Source organism: Taudactylus pleione, unplaced genomic scaffold (genome assembly GCF_031769625.1).
Source record: "Taudactylus pleione unplaced genomic scaffold, aTauple2 ptg000041l, whole genome shotgun sequence".
Taxonomy (NCBI): Eukaryota; Metazoa; Chordata; class Amphibia; order Anura; family Myobatrachidae; genus Taudactylus; species Taudactylus pleione.
Window position 1 is genome coordinate 47,209,812 of NW_028284443.1, and position 24,699 is coordinate 47,234,510.

The 24,699-nt window shown below is 41.3% G+C and overlaps 1 long non-coding RNA gene across 2 annotated transcripts in view; it reads left to right on the forward strand.

The window, feature by feature from the left end:
- Positions 1–24,699, forward strand: part of LOC148538143 (uncharacterized) — a 124,717-nt gene that overhangs the window by 57,115 nt on the left and 42,903 nt on the right. Inside the window, exons 4-5 of one of the 2 annotated variants that reach the window (XR_015872513.1) lie at positions 3,057–3,183; positions 21,177–21,257. This is a non-coding gene — a long non-coding RNA (uncharacterized LOC148538143). The remainder of the gene's footprint in view (positions 1–3,056; positions 3,184–21,176; positions 21,258–24,699) is intronic. The other variant, XR_015872514.1, reaches the window with a different exon arrangement.

Genomic DNA, 24,699 nt, shown 5'->3' on the forward strand with positions numbered 1-24,699 from the left:
CATGGCTATAAACTAGAGTTCAGCTGTTCAATTCTACTTGGTTCTTTTCACCAAATTTGCGCACGTTCAGATTTATCTTATTGGCTATAGTAAACATGTGGGAGCCGGATAGCCAATAAAATGACGTTTTTCATATCCGAACATAACCAAACTGCTCATTTCTACTATAAAGTGCATGGCATCCAATTACGTAATAGAGAAATAAAAAAAAGTCCTTTAAATCCATTGCATATTACTGTGTCTTATATTCACACAAAACTTATCTTAAACTCACACGTTATTTTGAGCGGAATATGTATTCCTGTGTCATGTGCATCTATATTTAATGGTTTTATATATTTGATGACCAGCAAGAAATGCAGCAGCTCCTACTCTGTCAGAGCAGGGATGTCTTTTTTATTTTTTTTTAATTCATCAGTCTTTATCTAATATTAAACAAACTTTTACAAAGAGACATACCACATTAAATACATACTGGATATAAAAACATGACTTATTGCCCTCCTCTATCATTACAGTTCCCATCTTGAACCGCACTGTAAATACATTATGTTATGAGCCACATACTTTAGCCACCTTATCTAATATCATTGTTAACAACCAAAGGAGTCATGATATGGAGAGTATAGGTTTGAAGTACTCTACCCCAGTCTTCTCATCCTTAGTGAAGTGGCATTTGTGGTCTGACTACTATTCCAAGTGCTTAACCCTGGGAAGGGACTTGTAACTATGTAAATATTTTTGGTGTTTTGTATTTAGTATCCTTCGGTCTTCCCTTCCTTATGACATTATGGGGGTGATTGAATTGTTTTTTACATTGTGTTAATTAAAGAGGGCCCAATGATGCAATTTTTTGGTGCTGATTAATTATCACACTCTTCATGGCCAATTTAGATTGGGTTTAGCCCCTTAAAACATTTAGATCCATCTAAAGTCTAGGTTACATCGCCCAAACTCCTGTTTGGGTCCAAAACCAGGACTTATCTCACATTTCTGCTCTCCTCCTTGGGAGGGGGCAAGCAGAGATGTCGGCACCGGCGGCTGTTCGCGTCCTAATAGAGCAGCAATTGTATTGCTCCGTTGGACATCCAGCCCTACCAGCCGCTGGCAAAAACAATTGAATCGCCCCATATGTGTTACCAAATAGATATGTGTTTTTCCCTTTTTACACCTGGAAGCTTCCCCCTACCTACTCCTTCTTTTTCCTCTCCCAGTTTGTTGTCCCAAAACTAGACTATATCAGATATACTCAAAAATAAAAATAATCTCTATCTCTAAAGTTAAAAAAAAAATCATATACATTATTTTGGGTCCATACAGAACCTTTAAAAAAATCAACAAAGTAATGTTTCTTTTTAATTGTGAGTAACTGATTAACTCAAAAGTACCTTCAATGAACTCACTCTTTCTGCTTGTGTCATTTTGTATCATTTTCAGTATAATGAAATATGAAGTCACAAAGTATGTGAATAGGAGAATGTCCCTAGCTATATTAGCTAAGAATCCTGCAGATCATCTCTGTTTCCCTAGGTGATGAACAGATAATGCACTTGAGTCCCAAATAAATACTAGTTTATTTTTTTCCCCACCATGTGTTCTTGGCAAGAACAGCAACTATCCTATGCTGATGACAAGCAAAAGGATCTATTTTGATTTATTAGGAACTGATGGGGGTAACATAGTGGCCGTCAAATGGGGAAATAATAGATCCACTGCACACTCACTCTAACAAGAGTGGGAAACATTATTAGTGGATGTGCCAACTAGAAGACCTTTTATTCAGCAGTAAACTAATTGTTCTGCGGTATGTTAAAGGTCAAAGGGGACATAGTAAAACATCCATCTTTGGGCTTTTCACATCGGCTTATTTATATGTCACATGGGATAATTATTACATTCCATAGTTACAAATTCTTTGTAACCACTCACTCTTGATCTGCTTTTCCATACAACAGTTACTTCATGACTAAGACATAGAATAATCTAAATACATTATAGGTGCTTGGTGTACTGTACTAGACAGGGAGGCACTACGATAGTCACAGACAAGTGCCACATTGTTTCAATAAGATGTTATTTCGTTACTGCATTTTGCACTATTCTACTGTACAGTATATACTATTATTTTCCCCAGAAAATTTTGGCTGCAGTGTTTTCTATCTCAACAAGAATTGCACGCATTTTAGTAAAAACCCTTTTCTTTTCATGACTTCTTTTTTTTTTTTTAATGTTTCAGGCAATCATGGCACTTTCATCCTTTATTTGTTATCTATGTTCTATCCTATTTCCTCAAGGTTAAATGAAGATCTTAGTTAGAGATACATGTAAGACCCATATAATAGAATCAATCAATACATTCAGAGAATGCTTTAAGAAATAAATAGGCTCATGAAAGGATACTCTCAATCAACACAAATCCCAACTACAAAACCATTACTTTAACCCTTTATGCCAAAATGACTTTAACACTCTTTTCAGATACTGTCATTATTGTATTTTAACTCTAGTTTTAACATTGTATATTATATCACTTTGTAAATTAGTTGAATATATTTATGTGGATTGTAGCAGATAACCATGTATTTCCTAATTCAAGTTTGAACATTTTGCCTAATTGCTGCCATTGTAGTTTATAGTATGCACAATGCGTGCATAAATATTTACTTTCTTAGTTATAGTATGAAAGCCATCAAAAAATATTTAAAAATGCTGTTGAGTATTTCAATTTATTTTATTATATCATTTTTTTTTTCTTTCCTAATACTTTTCCTATTAGTATGTTACTATCTGTAGAGAGGGCCTTTCTAAACTCAGCACATACAGCAATAACAGTCTGTAGGTTATAAAAACATTTCAGTTATTCCTAAATTGGTTGCCCTCAATAGTAAACAGTGATGTTAATCACCAGCCACTGGAATTGTTATCTTTTGATCCATTCTGTAATAGCCTATATTTGCATAAAGCACTCACATATATAGTTTTTGTTTTTGTTAGTGAAATGTCTGCAATCAATTTAATTTGAAAAAAAAAAATATTTTAATGATGTCTAATTTCAGCCTCTCTAACTCTTTCTGGTGGTCCCTCCCTAATCTCATTGGAATCCTATTAAATGGAAGTGAACAAAGAAGTGAACAAGTGATATTCAATTGTGCTTTGAATATCAGTATTAGCATTCCCTGCCAGGTAAGTACTTGTATGTATAAATAAATAAATAACTTCCACTGCTAACTGCTGTTTCACATCAAGGGTGGAGGATATGAAAACAGCTTTCTTGGCCAATAATATTACAGCACCACTTGGCTTTCTGTGGTCCATTACATTAATTAAAAGCTGTAGTTTAAAACTGTTAACAGGTGAACCTGTAAAGTATAATCCATACACTGTAACAGAAGCTCACGCGGCAGTGCTGATGGTTACTGTTGTGGTGACTGTACAGTATATTTAACAAATGCCAAGTTTGTAATTTAGCTGGAAAATAACTTTTTATTTGAGTGTTTTAGTTTGCCAAGCCTTGTAAATAATTTTTACTGACAAACAACAATATTTTTACTGACAGACAACATTGTTTACTGTTTTTTTGTTAGTTTATACCAACATTTCTTCAGATGTAAAAGTAGAAAAGAATATGCAAGATAAAGTCTAGCAGGACAGCTTACAGTGCATTATAGAATGTGTTTGGTACAGTACTTCCTTGTGTTGTGGATATTGGGAATAATTTTTATTACACTTTACCGTTTTATTATTAATAGGTGAAAACTTCACTAAATGTTTACTGACTGTGACTTTACTCATGGTTGAAAACACTTGTTGGTGCTAGAGGTTAGTTAGAAAAAAATAATTCACACATTTGTTGTGTTTAGCTGATGTATACAGTATTTAAATCAGCCCAGATGAAATCAGCACATCACAGTGTGATTTATTTATATATGATGGGTGTAAAGAAATGTAATTTTTCCATTGACAAAAAGGAGACTTAGCAAATCATAGACATACTGTATGAAAGCAATTTTATTTGTAATAATCTGTTTCAATTTTAACAGTTTTATACTATAGACATAATTCTGGTCAGTGCCTTCTCTGTGTGATGTAATAAAATAACCATAATAAAAATAGAAATGAGCGGTTTGGTTGTGCTGAAAACCAAACTCACCCAAACTTTGGGGTTCCGAGTCGAACTGTGTCCTGGCTTGGATCACTTTGGGGTTATAAAACGAACAGAGTTCCTGCTCGTATTACTTTGGAGTTCTGAGTAGAACCAAGTCCCAGCATGGATCACTTTGGGGTTCTGAGTCAAACTGAGTTAATGCTCATATTACTTTGGGGCTCTGAGTAGAACTGAGTCCTGACTCAGGTCTTCTCTCCAAGTTCAGAACTTGGGCATTTATTTATGAAGAGATGGGTTATAAAACCTGACACTTCTGTTCGAGTTTATGCACAATATTTAAAAGGGCAGTGGTGTTACTAGCAAGACACAGCTAGTATAAGCACTGCCGTTTTAAATATCAGACATAAACATGAATAGAAGTGTCGGGTTTTATAACCTGACACTTCATAAAAAAACCATAGAGTTAAAAAATGTATCTCGTGTGTTTTGGATTGTATGTCCCTCCCTCATGATTTTAGGTGCTATGAGGTGGTCAAAATTTACTGAAAATGTTATTGATGTTAATAATACTATGTCCAAATTACATGATTTAAGCTTTTTTTTTAATTTGTAAAGAAATCCAAAAACCAATACATGATGAAGATTTAGGGGTATATTTACTATAGTGAGAGCTTTTAGAAATGGAGATGTTGCCCATAGCAACCAATCAGACTCTACTTAACATTTAAGTAGCATCTTCAAGAAGATAATAGGTAGAATCTGACTGGTTGCTATGGGCAACATCTCCACTTCTCAAAACTCTCACTTTAGTAAATATGCCCCTTTGAATCAAAACCAAAATATGTGGGTCCACGTACATCTTTAGCTACAGATGCCTTGTGAATCAAATATCAGCAATACTTGGGCATAGGTGTTTGCAATCTCAGTCAAAATTAATTGAATACTATTTTTTTCCCTGAGAATATATATATATATATATATATATATATATAGCAGTCCCTTGAAAAAGGACATAACGAAACAGCTGTCGGCGGGACATGCTTTGTTTACTGCATTCAAATATGGAGGTCAAGGGTGTTTGAGCGTTGCTCCACTTGAATTCTTTTTGACTCCAGATAAGTTATTTGTGCTATGCATTGTTTCATTGGATGGCTTGTTCCTCTTTTTCATCTAAACATGATGTAACAAAAACAATACTTTTTTGCATTTAACATTTGTGTGCTGGTTGTACTCCATACTGATACGAGAGTATAGAGGATGGATGGTATTATATAAATTTGTCTTCAACTTGGCACCTACTATTTATTCAAGTTCCTCTTAGAGGTGTGTGCGATTTCTCTGTACTATATATATGAATATATATATATATATATATAATGGTATATGTGTGTGTGTGCATGTATGTATGTGTATATATATAATATATATATATATATTATATATATATAACCATACAGTATGCATATATAGAGCCAGCTCTTACAGTTGTCAACATTTAATGACAGTAAACAAAAATGCAAATCATTATTCTACAGATGGAAGCATTATGTTGACTTTACTTAAATCTACAATATTGTATGCTCACTTTATTCAGCGCTTATAGTACATCCAAAGGTCAATGGAATTCCCTAAGGAGTCAAATAGTTAAACATATTAATTTAATGCTTCTATAAAAACTTCTGTATTCCTTTTAATAGTTGCTTTTCTGCGATGCTATCCTTTCATTGCCTTTTAGCTAGACTTTTAAGGTCTAAAAAACCTTTATCAGCTTTCCGTTTGTTACATTATTTAGATTCAGAACAAAACACAGCATGTTCTCTGCAGCCTATTACTGCAGTCTACTGATTCTTTTAAGCTTTTAGGCTGTATTTGGTCATCATCAGCAAAGCAGGTACTGTAGTTATTATTTTTCATATTTCTTAGGAATTTCATGAAAAGATGTTCTTCAACACTGCTTCATGAGCAAACAGTAGTGCAAAATCTATAAGTAAAAGGTGTAAATGTCTGCTTTCCAGATCAGAGACACTTTTGAACTTAAATCTAGTTGTATTTTTGTAAACAGCATGTGCTGCTTGCACACTGAGCAAGAATAATATACAGCGCTTTCTGTAAATCTCATGCTATGCCTTTGGTAAAAGAGAAAGTTTCTTTATCCTTGTTGTTTGTGGGAAGACAAAATAAGCAAAATAACAGTCATCCAGAATGTCCATTTCATTAGTATGCAATAAAACATCCATATACTCAATTAAAGACCTTTGGATAAATATTTTATTCTCATTTGCAGGACCTATTGTTTATATGTCTGCATTTTTGGTGCATGAAGACTTATAATACTTTAGCTTAGTGGAGGAGCAGAATCTTGAACAGGCGGGGCGTGGGGCGTGCATGAAGGTGAGGGGTGCGCTTCATATAGCAGGAACAAGATTGTAATGATATAAATGGGTGGAGGAGCCATATTATCAGGGGCATTCCTTGCCGTGCTATGCTCCCTCTGCAAAAATACATGAATTCTATACCAGCTCATAGTTGGCAGCTTGGCTCTTACCTTGTGCTTTTAATGAGACAATATGACATCCCATACACAGTGCAATCTTATTTTTAAAATTCATTGGTCTGTTTGTTTGTCTGTCTGTCCGGTTATACATTTGGACACCCCTGCACCGATTGGGATGAAACCAATGCCAGGTGGTCCATTTGAATCCTGGTCAGGTATTATGTGGGTTAGGGTCCTGGTCGGACTTCCCATTGGTGTATGCTGGGCAGAACTTTAACCTGGGGAGCCTGTTATGGCTTTGGACAAAAACTTCACAGAGTGGTAACATTGGATCCCAGAAGACATCCTAGAGGGTTGAGATCCCGTTCGGACCTCCCGTTGGTGTACGCTGGGCAGAACTTTGACCCTGGGATGCTGGGCAGAACTTTGAACCAGAGGGCCTGTTCTGGGCCTTCCACTGGAGGGATTTGGATTAAAACTTCACAGAGGGTTGGCAATTGTTCTGGGATGCCTAATAGAGTGGTTGGGGCCCTGGTTGGACCTCAAAGCGGAGTGTGAACTTTGACCCAGGGAGCCTGTTCTAGACCTTCCACTGGATGGATTTGGAAGACATCACACAATAAAACTTAATAACTTGAAGATTTAAACCTGGGTAACTCTGGGTAATTCAGCTAGAGTGTAATAAAAACTTATAGCAAGCATGGGCAGCCTGCTCCCCTTACATCCTGAACCAACCTCAGTGCTTGGCAGCCTAATTAGAAACAGCCCCAATGCTTTTCCACACCCATATGAGAAGCATTCTTTTGCCGGAACATTCTGGTGCTCTTCCCTGCCACCCTGGCTCTGGTGCCAGTATAATTAACAAGATTCCCAGTCCAGTGATCCCAGTAAAATGAACAGGGTTTCTTAAAAACATTGCCAAAATACTTGTTCACCCAGGGAAATCAGAAAGGGTGCATCTACTGTAGCACTGTCTGGGGGAGAGGTGTCTAGTAACACTCAGTAACATATTTAACTCTAACCCTAGTTTCATGCATCGTCATGTCCCCCAATCCCCCCATATCATGTCCCACCCAATCCTCCCCTATAGCAACATATCCCCCATCAGTACCCCAACTGTCTTATCTGATATAACTCTGATCATATTATGCTTCGCAGTGGTTATGGCAATTCCTTTTAAGCCATATAGAATTGCCCCCAGTTCGTATTATGCCAAACAGTAGTACTTCCAGTACAGTGAATTTCATACAGTACATGTACAACTGCTGCACTGCTCAGCCCTCAACTCCTCCCATGGTGGAGATAATTGGAATGCAAAGGGCGCCTCTATAGCTTGCAAGTCACTGAGTAACACAAGCCGACACTGCATGTTCATGCGGAATTCTGACAGCATTGGTAATTTTGAGGACAAGTAGGGAGACCAATTCCAGGATGTTTTTTTCAATCACAGGATTCGGGATTAAAAAATGCTTAATCCCGGGAATCCTGGGATCCCCCGGAATTGAGTTGGTCAATGAAAATGCAGGTACTGTGTGGGGCTAGGCTGGGCAGTGTGGTAGCAGCAGCACTGGACTAACTGGCATGGCATCAGCAGGGTTCCCTCCTCCTCCCATCCAGACTGCCGAGACTCCCGACTTGAGTGGAGTCCACTCCAGGGCCATCAGAACTTCTATCAGAGTGACAGCCACACCATGTGGCCATCGCTCACTGCTGCTTGTGAAAGCACCTCCATCCTCCGCTTAGAAGATGGCTGGAAGCCGGGCAGCATCTTTGCCGAGTGCTCAGGTGCTCAGCGCTTCCTAGCAGAAACCACTAATGCCGCTCAATCCCGAAATCCCATGATTGGAACCTCCAATCCCGAAATTCAAATCCCGGCAATTTTGGGTCCAAATCCTAGGATCCTGATCCTACTGACAAGCACAATGACAATGGACTGATTAAGAGATGGATCGTAATGCTGCCGTGACTGTGCTTTTTTACATAGTGCTGCTGCTTCTTTCTGCTAATGCCACAGCTGATAGTATTCATAAAGAGATGCAAACCATCTGTGACTCAAATCTGCCACTTTGCTTAAAAAGTCGAGCCATCTTCACCATTGGACGCACATTGGTCACACTATCAGAAATTAGAGCAGCCCTATTGTTGCTCAGAATGTTCGTCGGAATATGGCCGCCAGTGCAACTGCGCAAAAAGAAGCATTTACTGGCTGCAACACGCTCAAACACTCACCCATGTCTAGCCACTGTTACCACCTTGGAACGCCCACTGAAATTGTCTCTCTGCACTCAAATTCATCCCCCAGAACGCATACACAGTGCAACTCATTGCATGCACAGACTAAAAACATTGGGCTCTTGCAACCTACTGTAAATAGACACTGCATCTACCACTGAATCAAGCACAGTGCCTGATATTAGGGAGTTACAGAGACTTCATTCACAAAAGGAGAATCTGTACAAGATTGATATAGATCTACAATAAGGTTCCCCTTTATTTGACTATTGAACTTCATGTCTACTGGAGCACTGTGTGAATTTGTGTCTATATAGGTGGTAACATAGTAGCGCCCTGAGGATTTCCTCCTTTCTTCTTTCCCTGATATTAGGGAGTGTTTGGACAAAACAGCCACACTATGTGTATGCTCGCATACCAAAACAGTAAATAAATTAATATGCATACACTGTTTTCAAATAAATATAAAAAACCTACAGTATGTTCACCACTTTATTAAATAGAAAAAACTATTTTTTTTACTTGATCCATTGCAGCTGAGAAAAAAAGAGCAACCTAAAAATTTCCGTAAATTCTGGCCTTCGCAAAATATTGTTGTTGGAGGGAGCCTATGGAGACATTATGGAGTAGTGGCTGTGGGACAATTGTATGAAGCAGGGTTTTTTTTGCAGGTTTTGAAACCCTTCAATCTACTTATGGCCTCCCAAATATTTTTTTTTCACAGCTATCTTCAGCCTCCTCCAGCAGAAAGGCAGATGGAAGGTTTCCACTGCTCTGTGCTAATCACGGCCTGGACTGGCAGTCTCGGGGTGAGAAAACACCTCCTATGTGTAACTGGCAGGTAGTGCTTCCAATGGGTAGCCACGGCCAGTCACAGTGTAGCCACTGAGCTCACTGAGGTGGTGTATTTTACTGGGGTAGGGGTGCAGCCCTGCAGGCCTTAGGTCAAATCTGCCACTGTATGGGATATGTCTCATTGTGTCCAAGACACCAAGAACCTCATTGCCAAACTGAGCAGGGACTGTGCTTGCATAATTCTGTTTAGACTGGTGTATATTATCATATGGTCTTTGATTTTTACAGAAGAAGACAGAATTCCATCCCTTAAAACCACAGAAACATTACAGTGTTCATGAGACAGGAAAAGGCTATTGACTCTGTTGCATGGACACATACATTCATCAGCTATTACATTAAAATCACCTGCCTAATATTGTGTGAGTCTCCCTCCTGCCAGCAAAACAACACTGACTCGCCAAGACATGGACTCCACAAGACCTCTGAAGGTGTCCTGTGGTATGTGGCACCAAGACGTTAGCATCAGATCCTTTAAATCCTGTAAGGTGCAAGGTGGGGCCTCCATGGCTCTGACTTATTTTTCCAGCACATCCCACAGGTGCTCAAACATATTTAGATCTGGGGAATTTGAAGGCCAAGTCAACACCTTGAATTTTTTTCATGTTTCTCAAAACATTCCTAAACATTTTTTGCAGTATGGCATGGCGCATTATCCTGCTGAAATAGGTCACTGCCATCAGGGAATATTGTTGCCGTGAAAAAGTGTACTGTACTAAGTCTGCCACCATGTTTAGGTAGGTGGTACGAGTCAAAGTAACATCCAAAAGAATGCCAAGACCCAAGGTTTCCCAGGAGAGCATTTCCCAGAGCATCACATGCCTCCACCATCTTGTCTTCTTCCCATAGTGCATTCTGGTGCCATCTCTTTCCAAGTTAAACAATGCACACGCAACCAGCCGTCCACAGGATGTAAAAGCAAATGTGTTACATCAGACCAGGCTACCTTCTTACATTACTCAATGTTCCAGTTCTGATGCTCTGGTGCCCATTTTAGGAGTTTTTGATGGTGGACATAGGTTAGCATGGGCACTCAGACCAGTCTGCACCTGTGCAGCCGCATAGGCTGCAAGCTGCAATGCACTGTAGCTTTTCTGTGGGATCAGACTAGACTGGTTAGCATCGGTAGATACTAACCACAGCATACTGGGATCACCCCACAAGATTTGCTATTTTGGAAATGTCCTGACCCAGTCATCTAGCCATCCCAATTTGGCCCTTGTTAAAGCGGCTCAGATCCTTACAGTTGCCCATTTTTCCTTCTTCCAACACATCAACTTCAAGAACTGATTGCTCTCTTGCTAACTAATATATCTCACCCCTTGACAGTTGACATTGTAACGAGATGATAAATGTTATTTACTTCACTTGTCGGTGGTTTTAATGTTTTGGCTGATGGGTGAATGTCATGAATGGGTGTGGTATAAGAGATAGACAGTAATTAGTTAGACTATGTCTAGATAGACACCAGATGTTACAGTCAATAGTTAGACAGGAAAAACAGTTAGACACAAACAAAATTCAGACACATTAAAGTTAGACATGTAAAAAGTTTGACAGGTACAAAAGGTCGACAGGGTCAAAAGTTCGACATGAAAATGGTTGACACAAAAATGGTCGACGATGATTTTTTTTTTTTTTAGCCCTAATCTTTGCCCTAACCCTCCCCTTGGTGCCTAACCCTAACCCTCCCCCCTGGTGCCTAACCCTAACCATCTGGGTAAGTGCCTAACCCTAACCATGGGGGTAAGTGCCTAACCCTAACCCTCCAGTAAGTGCCTAACCCTAATTCTAAAAAATAAACAAAAAATGTGTCGACCATTTTTGTGTCGATCTTTTTCATGTTGAACTTTTGATCCTGTCGATCTTTTGTACCTGTCGAACTTTTTACATGTCTAACTTTAGTGTGTCTGACTTTTGTCTGTGTCGAACGTTTATCCTTGTCTAACTATTAACTGTCTAACATCTGGTGTCTATCTAGACATTGTCTAACTAATTACTGTCTGTCTATAGTCCAGAACCTGTTATGGACATGTTTCCATTGTGGAAAGTACAGTGGCCAGACAAATGATCTATACTATCTCATTCCCTTATCTCTTATACATAGATTATCCATGCTGTGATGTGATAAGTGCAAACTATTATTAATCCTTCATACTCAGAATATATAAATCATTTTCAATGTTATTGTATACAGGTATGATTCTTAATTTTGTTATTACATTACAAAGTCTAAGTTTAAATTGCTACTGCGTGATTATTTTATTTCAATTAGTTGTCTACAAAGATGACCAGCAACTTCTTACGTTCAAAATCTAAAGGTCCAACCACCACCAAGTATTAGATATTTGACCCATCGTATTTGTCACTGTGTTCCTGGGAGCTACAGAACTTAAAGATATGAATGTTTTCAGAGTCTATTAATCATTAGAGATAAATGTTCTACTCAGCATGATATTCAAATATCTTGCTGAGCAGGGGAAAATAATTACATTTGGAATTTCTGAACTACCAAATATATTGTGTATTACTTCAAAAGAAATACAGGGACAGAATAATCTGGCCATACTTGCTATTGAGTATTGAATTGAAGTATGCACATGCACACACAACCACAAACACACACACTCAGAAAAATGAAACCTAATTAATTATTTCAAAAAAGCAGCTCTGGGTTTAACTCCTGGGTGGCTGGCACAGCATGCTTTCCCGTTTGAGTTCGAGATGTAGCAGTGACCTTGTCTCCTCTATGTCTTAAGCCTGCTGAGAGTTGGAGAGGATGTTCTCTAAACAGAAGATAATAATTTCTTTCATTTGGGAAATACTTATTTAGAATTTTGGGAAAAAGCTCAATTGAGAAAGCAGATGCTGTGAGGTTCATGATATAATATAGTCAGCTTTTCCCTAAGAATGACATTGTTAGAATTATTATTTCTATTGTTATGCTTAAAGGTTTCTGTGCTTCTACCTCACAAATTGCTGTGCAAAGTGAAAGTCCTGTTCTGTTGAGCAATGAGGACGAAAAGCAGTCTAACTGCAAATGAACACATTATTATTATCTTTTATTTATAAACTGCTAACATACTGTATTATGTAGTACTGTATATTGAGCGGATCGTGCCTATTTTTTTCTTCTTAATGTTCCATACAATGACATGAAACAGAAGGTAAAGACGTCTCCTCAAATCAGCTTACAATCTAAGTGGTGTGGGGACAGTTGAATAATAAGGTTGCAGAATATCAAGTGATGTAGCTGTGGGTCAGGAAAGTGTGTGTGGTTATGGCATTATACATTATCAGCTGCTGATAAAGCAGTCACTGCAGCAACTAGTGGAGTGACTTGGTAATACTTGGTGGATACAGCAGAACTGAATGGCAGTTAAAGAAGTTTTGCTACCAAAATTAAAATACGTGCAAATTGGCCACAAGACATGACCGGAAGTAATTGTAATGACTGATGCTATGTTATGTAACATTTTTATTTCAGTTATTTATTTATAGATCTTTTTTTGGTGTATTTTTAAAAAGCTCAAAGGCAGTAAATGAAAATGAAACACACCATATGCTAAAATATAGCAAGCATGTGTACTAATATGTTTTACAGTACTATGCAATCCGGTAACATGCTACATTATATTATACTTATTATTCCATACCACTTCACAATGAATTTATACTGTAAATGTCTTTTATTCTTCTGTAACCATTGAGGAAGAGGCTTTTTCTTTCTCTTTCACTACAGAATATATTTATCAAGCTATTTTCTCATTAAAATTATGTAGAAGCTGCAGTTTCTGCATAATTTTATGAATTGTTGCTATGTACCAGGAGCGGATTGGGGTAGAAAACCAACCCGGGAATTTCTGGACGCAGCCCTAATGGAGATGGGGGTCTGTTGAGGGGGTGTGGTTTGTTAAGGGGGCGGGATTGATCCTCATAGGGCCTGATTCTGAGGCAGTCACGCTTTTCTTCTGTCTTGTGCTGAAGTTGTTTCTGTGACTGTGTATGTATGTGCTAATACCACTACATTGCCTTCCCTGGTGTAAAGCTGTGCATCTGAATGCGCAAGGACTGAGACTCCCACTGTCAGTGTCTAAAGACACTGCAACCATGCTTTGTGCATCTTTAGATGCCACCTTTGGTCGCACCGTTGAAACTTTCACCAGCCCTATACTAGTTACAGATCATCCGTCTGAGTATGGCCTACAGTGTGAGCAATTCAGTGTCTTTATACGCAATCACTTTCAGCAACATAACCATGCCGCTTCAATAATACACGTATACTACACTACATCTGCATCTGATTAGCCAACCTCCTGTAACCACCCAGGAATGCCCAACACATTTCTAATACACTTCTTTATGCATGCATCTGTAACTGTGCTGCAGCCCTGTACGAACACCATCGGGCCGCATGCACGGTGCAACCCAGAAGTAAAACATTGCACAAGAAAGCCATAAAATACTTTGGGTCTCATTCAGACCCGCTCACAAGCGCTTCAGCGCTCGCAAGCGGGTCGATGTTGGTCCCTGCACATGCGCAGTGGCCGCACTGCAAAAGGGGCGGCTGTCGATGTTGATCGACAGCTAGCCCCATTTTGTAGGCATGGCGGGGGGTTGCTTCACAAATGGAGGCGTTCCAGACAGAACGCCTGCCGTTTAGGGGAGACCCCACTGACATCACTCGTGATGTGGTCAGTGGTGAGCTTCCGGCTCTATTAGAGCCGGAAGCTCACTGGGGCTTGCGGCAGACGAGATCCTACTACAAGAGTTTAGTCGCAAACCCCGATAGTCGCGATGGTCTTGATCAACGTGACCATCATCCTGGCCACTCGTTAAAGCTGTGGGTGGTAACCCACAGCCTAGCGAGCGGCCAGGAGTCCGGATCATTTTTTAGATGTGGCCGCCCTCATTCAGAGCGAGCGCTCGCATTTTGCAAGCGCCTCTGAATGAGGTCCATTGGCCCTCACAGGAAAACAATAAAACACATTGGCCCTCACAGGAAAACAATAAAACACAATGGCCTTCACAGGAAAACAATAAAACACAATGGCCTTCACAGGAAAAAACAAACACACACACTGGCCCCTACAGAAAAAAAACAAAGCACATTGGCCTCGATAGGAAAAGACAAACAAATTGGTCCACAACAGAAAAAAAATAAAATAAGGTAAAATATTGAATGAACAAATGAGCTTCATAAAATAATACGTAAATTTCCCATTATTTCAGACAGACATTTTCAGACACCATGTACCCCAAGCTACAGTATTTGCCATCTGGTTAGATAGATTAGATATAGATTTAGGCATACTATATAGATGGCTATATAGATTTATGCATGCTCTATAAATTATATAGATTCAGCATATGATACTATACAGATGCATATAAGTTCATGCATTCAGTACTGTACAGATAAATGGTAGAAAGCTACAGTGAATGTATATACATATATATATATATATATATATATATATATACATTTACTCCTTAACAATAGACCCCAGCATGGAGGCAGAGCATATATATTATATATATATATATATATATATCAGCAGGAAGACAGAGCTCACCTCCTCACCATTGTTTACTGCTAATTATATATACCTTGGTGTCCCCAGCCTCTACAGGTAGTGAGGAGAGGGTGATGCTCAGTGCAGCATGAGGGCACAGTACTGTTTATGGGAGTAATGTGTGAACTGCTTCAGATGCACCAGGGCTGCCACCTCATGTCTCTCTCTGACTTTGAGTCCCCAGCTCCAGGAGCTGCTGCTGATGCCACGGGTGCAGGGGAGCTGCTGTGCTGGCCGGCCAATGGTACTGCGAGACGGGGCAGGAAGGGTGCAGGTTCCGGTTTGCAGAGTGCAACGCAAATTCCGGAAGCACGGGTGCGAGCAGTGTGAGCCAGCCCGGCAGGTAATGTGAACCGGTCCTGCAGGGGGGATGATGGGACCGGCCCAGTGGGAACTTTCCCGCTGTCCCGGTGGCACACTCCGTCCCTGCTATGTACTAATAGCACAATGCAGGAGAAACCTTTGGCAGAGTGCTAATTACCACTGCAGTCCTCAATATTATCAATGGGGACTACAATCTCACCCCTATGTACCAAGCTCCAAAAAGTAAAGCTTTTCGGAGTTAGATAGTGTCAATTGCTTTAAGCCTATGGAGGCATAAGAGCAGGAGAGAGATTATCCAAACTCTCTCCCACAGCCTCCGGACGGCGGAAGAAATGGACAGCAGTTACCGCAGCTTCTGCCCCTTCAAGTTTCCCTTGGTTCATAGAGAGGATATTTTCACTAGTAATGAAAATATCCGCCATTATATGGAACCTTAATAGTCGCTGCAGTTCCGCGATTATTAATACATAGGCACCCTATATATGAAAATATGTATTTATTATGAAAAAATATATATATACATATGAGTTGGTTATGTCTGCATCAGTTCTTTCACCCATGACAAAGACTCTGGGCCCGATTCAGAGCCGCTCGTAAGCGGCCGCTCGTTCACTCCGAGGGATGTTCACACATCTGCGCATGCATATGGGTCGTAATGCGCATGCGCCAACCAGTCATTGTGGTTGGAAATCGAGCGCTCGCAAAATAGCGAGTGCCTGCTAATTTGAGTGACAGGATGAGGCGTTTGTGGGTGGTAACAGAGGAAGGTGCTTGAAAACGGGGAGTGGAGATCCGAACGCAGGCATGCCAAACGGTCAAAACGGGCGTTTTAAGGGTGTGCATAATTAACAAAGCAGCATCATCGGCCACGTCACTTGGTTGTCTCTTAGTCTGAACTGTTCGCATGATTGCGGTAGGAAAATCCAACCACAAGCACTGTGAGCAGTTCAGACGCCTTTCGATGTACTTGATTAATATAATAAATAGCGGAGATGACGTAGGATGCGAGTGGCCAGGGGGCGTCTTTACAAAATAGCGAGCGCATGCTTCGTTCGCTCGCTCACACATAGAGGTGTCAACAGACCTCAAAGAGCGAGCACTCAATTTAAATAGCCGGCCCCTTTTTCTGAACGAGCGAGCGCAAATAGCGTCCGGCTCTGAATCAGGCCCTCTGCGCCCCCTACAACTGTCCCTACTCATTCTCCCTCTTCCAACAGTACCAAATAAGTGCCAAATGGTGATACATATATTTTTCACACCTTTGTAACTTTACACTTTATCTTGGACTTTTAGATGTCTGCCTGCATTTCAGCAGGCTTTATCCTATAGTAAGTTAAGACTTAGAACAGCTGGCAACACTAGGCATTAAACAGTCACACTATTACACATTATTATGTGTTGTAAAATCCTGACTTTTTATGTAGCTCACAAGGTGTACATAAAAAATACAATAAGGGCAATCTAGGATAGAATGTGAATTTGGAGAGGTACTGATACTTACCTTTTACCCTCCTAGCACCCGGGCAGTTTCCGAAAAGATTCAGTTGCTAGTGAAGCGTTCCTGAGTCCTCTGTTACTGAGATATCAACTGGTCTCTGAGATCTCTCGTGGAAGGTGTGCACCCAGGGCTGCTATCAGAAATTGTGGGGCCTGGGACTGACAAAATCAGTAGGGCCCCCACCCACCCTTCCACGGTTATCTTATTCCTACAAAAAGATGTGGCCTAAAAATATCAAGCCTGCCCTTTTCTGTGTCCAGCCAGCCCTCCCCTAATGTGTGTTCAGCCAGCCCCCCTAATGTGTGTCCAGCCAGCCCCCCTAATGTGTGTCCAGCCAGCCCCCTAATGTGTGTCCAGCCAGGCCCCCTAATGTGTGTCCAGCCAGGCCCCAGACGTGTGTCCAGCCAGGCCCCAAACGTGTGTCCAGCTAGGCCCCTGACATGTGTCCAGCCAGGCCTCTGACGTGTGTCCAGCCAGCCCCCTGACGTGTGTCCAGCCAGCCCCCTGACTTGTGTCCAGCCAGCCCCCTGACTTGTGTCCAGCCAGCCCCCTGACTTGTGTCCAGCCAGCCCCCTGATGTGTGTCCAGCCAGCCCCCTGATGTGTGTCCAGCCAGCCCCTGATGTGTGTCCAGCCAGCCCTCTGATGTGTGTTGAACCTCCCCCATCTCTCACACAGACACAGCCCAGCCTGCTGGCAGCACGTTCAAACTTACCAGCTTTAGAGCACTGCCTTCTGCTCTGCTGAGTCTACGGCATTGCCGCGCCTGCATGTTGCCGCGTCAGGTCCTAGTGCCCGCCAGCTCAACGGCTCAATCTAAACTGACTGAGACAGCTGTAGTGCTGCTGCTCTCCGTAAAAGAAAAAATGGCAGAAACGATGGGGAGAGGGCGCAGTGGGAGTGGGTGGTAGAAGCGGGGCCCCCCTTTTCTGCTAAGTGTCTGGTCCTGGGAGTCCAGTCCTGGCAGTCCCCTCCTGATGGTGGCCCTGTGTGCATCTATGTTGGGAGGGCCTAGAATCCACAGACTAAAAGCATACAGTATGTTGCTCCTATTACGTTCTGTATTAGATCTGTTCTTAAGGGTTAGAAGAGATGTAGGATAACTTTTTGCTGGGCAACCCGCTCCGGGGACAGTGGCAGGGGGGGATTTTGACTGGGGTGGTACACCTGTCAAACCATAACGCAGGTGTCCTAAGGCGAGCTCAGGGAGGACAGAAACCTCCCGTGGAGCAGAAGGGCAAATATCTGGAAAAACGGACAGATAATTGTACAGTGTATGTGGGTGACCAATCTGAAAATATCAATCAGTCGGGCATGCCGAATCGTCCAGCATGCCTGTTCGATGCGATATTTACTAAAGTGATAGTCGGCTACATTGGGTAGTGTATGCCCAGCCACAGCCGACTGATGGACATTTCCCCTGTTCCTTCACATATTATTCACATATTCACATATTATTCACATTATTCACATATTCACTTTATTATTCTTTAACCTTCACTTTAAATCTCACACTAGTGTGATGCCATGGGGCGGCTCTGCTGGGTTGGCCTGGGGGGTCCCATGCCCTGTATTTGTTCCATAGGAGTGTTAGGGACCTGCCTGATGGAGGTCACCTGGATGCGGTGGGCAGGCCCATAGTTATGGCCATCATTATGCTAAGAACCTCTTTGATGCAATTTAGCAGTATTATTATTAGGTTCAGCATGGCTGTAGTGCTGCAAGCAGAAAACGAAACAAATGCAGGTGCACACTCTAAGTCTCAGCAGGTAGCACCTCACATTGTGCTTAGGGTGTGCAATCTAGGGCCCCTCTGCCTATGTATAAGGAACAGGAAATGTCTACTCCCCTGGGGAGGAGCACAGATATTGCAGCCCATACATACCCTGTGACTTATCTCACTGTCTTCATGTGGTAATGATATCAGGTTGTTAGACAGATAAAATGCCTGGTGGTCTGATAGTCATTTTATCTGTACATGTATGCCCAGCATTTGGTATCAATATGCCGGCTAAAAATCAAGTCTACTGACATGTGAAATGAATTGGCAGTGCTATATAAACAGCAAACGTTTAATTTTTTTCTTGAGACAAAAACAGTATAAAGAAGTTTAGTAATCAGGGTCAAATTAATATTACACAGTGGCTTATCCTGGCCGCTTTGCATAACCTTTGACATCCACAAAATATACTGTATGTTATAATGTTTGTAAAAAAGAAGAGGACTGAGGCTGAATATACTTTGTTAGATAAATGATAATACACACAAAGAGTTTTTGATTATTTAGGCACATTTATCTTCTTAGATAATAAAATATCATAGTCACCTCTTCTGCTGACCAACCATAAACCATTCGTATGCACAGATTTCTCTTATCGCCCCCTCCCTCCATAACTCTCTCATTTCCCCCTCCATAGCTTTCCCATTGTCCCTCCATATATCTCTCATTGCCCCTCCACAAATTACTCATTGCCCCTCCATAAATCACTCATTGCCATGTCAATTACTCTCACTATCCCCTTATAGCTCTTCCACTGCCCTTCCATAAATCTGTCATTGCAACTCCTTTCACATCTCTGTTATTGCCTCTCCACATCTCTCACTACACCTACCAAGGCTCTCTCATTGCCCCCTCTTCATATAGCTGTCATTGGCCCCTCCATATCTCTGTCACTGCCCCCCTCCATATCTTTGTCATTGCCCCATCTCCATATATCTGTCATTGCTCCCCCTCCTTATCTCTGTCACAGCTCCCCCTCCATATCTATGTCATTGCCCCTCCATATCTCTGTCATTGCCCCCTACATATATCTGTCATTGCTTCTCCATATCTCTGTCATTGCCCCTCCAAATCTCTGTCACTGCCTCTCCATATCTCTGTCACTGCCTCTCCATATATCTGTCATTGCTTCTCCATGTCTCTGTCATTGCCCCTCCAAATCTCTGTCACTGCCTCTCCATATCTCTGTCATTGCCCCTCCAAATCTCTGTCATTGCTTCTCCATATCTCTGTCATTGCCCCTCCAAATCTCTGTCACTGCCTCTCCATATCTCTGTCATTACCCCTCCAAATCTCTGTCACTGCCTCTCCAAATCTCTGTCACTGCCTCTCGAAATCTCTGTCACTGCCTCTCCATATCTCTGTCATTGCCCCTCCAAATCTCTGTCACTGCCTCTCCATATCTGTCACTGCCTCTCCATATATCTGTCATTGCTTCTCCATATCTCTGTCATTGCCCCTACAAATCTCTGTCACTGCCCTTCCAAATCTCTGTCACTGCCCCTCCATATCTCTGTCATTGCTTCTTCATATCTCTGTCAGTCCCCTCTCCATATATCTGCAATTGCCCCTACATTTATCTGTCATTGCCTCCTCCATATCTCTGTTATTACCCCTCCAAATCCCTGTCATTACCCCCTTCCATAACTCGGTCATTACCCCTCCATCTCTTTCATTGCCCCCTCTCCATATATCTCTCATTGCCCCTCCATATATCTGTCATTGCCCCCTCCCCATGTGTATGTCATTGCCCCCTCCATATCTCTTTCATTGCCCCCTCCATATATCTGTCATTGCTTCTCCATATCTCTGTCACTCCCTTCACATCTCTGTTATTGCCTCTCCACATCTCTCACTAAACCCTCCATAGCTCTATCATTGCCCCCTCTTCATATAGCTGTCATTGGCCCCTCCATATATCTGTATTTGCCACCTCCATACAGTATTTCTGCCATTTCTCCCTACCCATATATCTGTCATTGCCCCCTACATATCTCTGTCATTGTTCCTCCATATATTTATCATTGCCTCCTCTTCATATATCTGTCATTACTTCCCTACATATCTCTGTCATTGCACCCTTAATGTATCTGTCATTGCCCTCTCTTCATATACTATATCTGTCATTGACCCCTCTCCATATATATGTCATTACCCCTCTGTATCTTTATCTTTGCCCCCTCCATATCTCTGTCATTGCCCTTTCCTTATATATCTAGCATGGTGGAATTGTTTTTATTTTGATTCATTTTAATCATTCATATTAAATGATAATGCACTATGGTGGTCCTTTTCTCTCTTTTTTATGAACAGATGTGTTGTGGAGTTTGAAGATCTCAGTGAACTTATGGTTCTGAATATTTCAAAGAAACACTCCTTCCTTTAAAAACTGTGGTAAATTACAACTGAAGTTTAGACAGTCCACTATCTTTGCTGTTTTTTTTTTTCCGGACATTCACATAGTGGATAACCATCCACGCAGGACTCACTTTTATTATTTCCTACATTGTATTTCTGCTGACTGTATTCCTGTGTGCTGGGGTGACTATTCCTTTTGTTATTCACATGCTTGTTTTGGGGTATATAGGGATTACCCCCTGACACCTATAGCTGCCTTTGTGACACGCGGGCCTTTTCACTATTTTTATTCAAATATCTGTCATTGTCCCCTCTCCATATATCTGCAATTGCCCCTACATTTATCTGTCATTGCCATCTCCATATCTCTGTCATTACCCCTCCATATCTCTGTCATTACCCCTCCATATCTCTGTCATTGCCTTCTCCATATCTCTGTCATTGCCTCTCCATATCTCTGTCATTGCACCCTTCATTTCTCTGTCACTGCCCCCTCTCCATATATCTGTCATTGCCCTTCCATATCTCTGTCACTGCCCCCTCTCCATATCTCTGTCATTGCCCCCTCTCCATATCTGTCATTACCCCCTTCCATATCTCTGCCATTGCCCCCTTCCATATCTCTGTCATTGCCCCCTTCCATATCTGTCATTGCCCCCTCTCCATATCTCTGTCATTACCCCCTTCCATATATCTGTCATTGCCCCCTTCCATATCTCTGTCATTGCCCCCTTCCATATCTCTGTCATTGCCCCCTCTCCAAATCTCTGTCATTGCCCCCTTCCATATCTCAGTCATTACCCCCTTCCATATCTCTGTCATTACCCCTCCATATCTCTGTCATTGCCTTCTCCATATCTCTGTCATTACCTCGTCCATATCTCTGTCATTGCCCCCTCTCTTTATGTATCTGACATTGCTCCCTCCATATCTGTCATTGCCCCCTCTCCATATATCTGTAATTGCCCCTCCATATCTCTGTCATTGCCCCCTCTCCATATATCTGTAATTGACCCTCCATATCTCTGTCACTGCCCCCTCCATATACCTGTCATTGCTTCTCCATATCTCTGTCATTGCCCCTGCATATATCTGTCATTGCCCCTCCAAATCTCTGTCACTACCTTTCCAAATCTCTGTCACCGCCTCTCCATATCTCTGTCATTGGCACTCCCTTCACATCTCTGTTATTGCCTCTCCACATCTCTCACTACACCCTCCATAGCTCTCTCATTGCCCCCTCTTCATATAGCTGTCATTCCTCCATATATCTGTAATTGCCGCCTCCATACAGTATTTCTGCCATTGCTCTGTCTCCATATATCTCTCATTGCCCTCTCTTTATATATCTTTCATTTCCCTCTACATATCTGTCATTGTTCCTCCATATAACTATCATTGCCTCCTCTTCATATATCTGTCATTACTTCCCTACATATCTCTGTCATTGCACCCTTAATTTCTCTGTCATTGCCCTCTCTTCATATACTGTATCTGTCATTGACCCCTGTCAATATACAGTCAGGTGCATAAATATTGGGACATTGACAGAATTTTCATATTTTGGCCTCTATTCACCACCACAATGGCTTTGAAATGAAACAAACAAGATGTGATTTAACTGCAGACTTTCAGATTTAATTTGAGGGTAATTACATCCAAATCAGGTGAACGGTGTAGCAATTACAACGGTTTCTATATGTGCCTCCCACTTTTTAAGGGGCCAAAAGTAATGGGACTATCAACTCAAAAGCTATTTCATGGACAGGTGTGGGCTATTCCCTCGTTATTTCATTATCAATTAAGCAGGTAAAAGGTCTGGAGTTGATTCTAGGTATGACATTTGCATTTGGAATCAGTTGCTGTTGACTCTCAATATGAGATCCAAAAGTGCTGTCACTATCAGTGAAGCAAGCCATCATTAGGCTGAAAAATCAAAACAAACCCATCAGAGAGATAGCAAAAACATTAGGTGTGGCCAAATCAACTGTTTGGAACATTCTTAAAAAGAAAGAACGCACCGGAGAGCTCAGCAACACCAAAAGACCCAGAAGACCATGGAAAACAACTGTGGTGGATGACAGAAGAATTATTTCCCTGGTGAAGAAAAACCCCTTCACAACAGTTGGCCAAATCATGAACACTCTCCAGGAGGTAGGTGTATATGTGTCAAAGTCAACAATCAAGAGAAGACTTCACAAAAGTGAATATAGAGGGTTTACCACAAGATGTATGAGCCACAAAAACAGGAAGACCAGATTAGAGTTTGCCAAACAACATCTAAAAAAGCCATTACAGTTCTGGAACAACATCCTATGGACAGATGAGACAAAGATCAACTTGTACCAGAGTGATGGGAAGAGAAGAGTATGGAGAAGGAAAGGAACTGCTCATGATACAAAACATACCACCTCATCAGTGAAGCATGGTGGTGGTAGTGTCATGGCGTGGGCATGTATGGCTGCCAATAGAACTGGTTCCCTTATATTTATTGATGATGTGACTGCTGACAAGAGCAGCAGAATGAATTCTGAAGTGTTTCGGGCAATATTATATGCTCATATTCAGTCAAATGCTTCAGAACTCATTGGACGGCGCTTCACAGTGCAGATGGACAATGGCCCGAAGCATACTGCAAAAATAACCAAAGAGTTTTTTAAGGCTAAAAAGTGGAATCTTATGCAATGGCCAAGTCAATCCCCTGACCTGAATTCGATTGAGCATGCATTCCACTTGATGAAGACAAAACTGAAGGGAAAATGCCCCAAGAACAAGCAGGAACTGAAGACATTTGCAGTGGAGGCCTGGCAGAGCATCGCCAGGGATGAAACCCAGCGTCTGGTGATGTCTATGCGTTCCAGACTTCAGGCTGTAATTGCCTGCAAAGGATTTGCAAGAAAGTATTAAAAAGTGAAAGTTAGATTTAGGATTGTTTAGTTTGTCCCATTACTTTTGGCCCCTTAAAAAGTGGGAGGCACATATAGAAACCGTTGTAATTCCTACACCGTTCACCTGATTTGGGTGTAATTACCCTAAAATTAAATCTGAAAGTCTGTAGTTAAAGCACATCTTGTTTGTTTCATTTCAAAGCCATTGTGGTGTTGAATAGAGGCCAAAATATGAAAATTCTGTCAATGTCCCAATATTTATGCACCTGACTGTATATGTCATTACCCACCTGTATCTTTATCATTGCCACCTCCATATCTCTGTCATTGCCCTCTCCTTATATATCTATCATTGCCCCCTACATATCTCTGTCATTATACCTCCATATATCTGTCATTGCCCTCTCTTCATGTACTGTATCTGTCATTGACCCCTCTCAATATATATGTCATTACCCCTCTGTATCTTTATCATTGCCCCCTACATATCTCTGTCATTATTCCTCCATATCTCTGTCATTGCACCCCAGCCATATCTCTGTCATTACCCCATCCATATCTCTGTCATTACCCCCTCTATATCTCTGTCA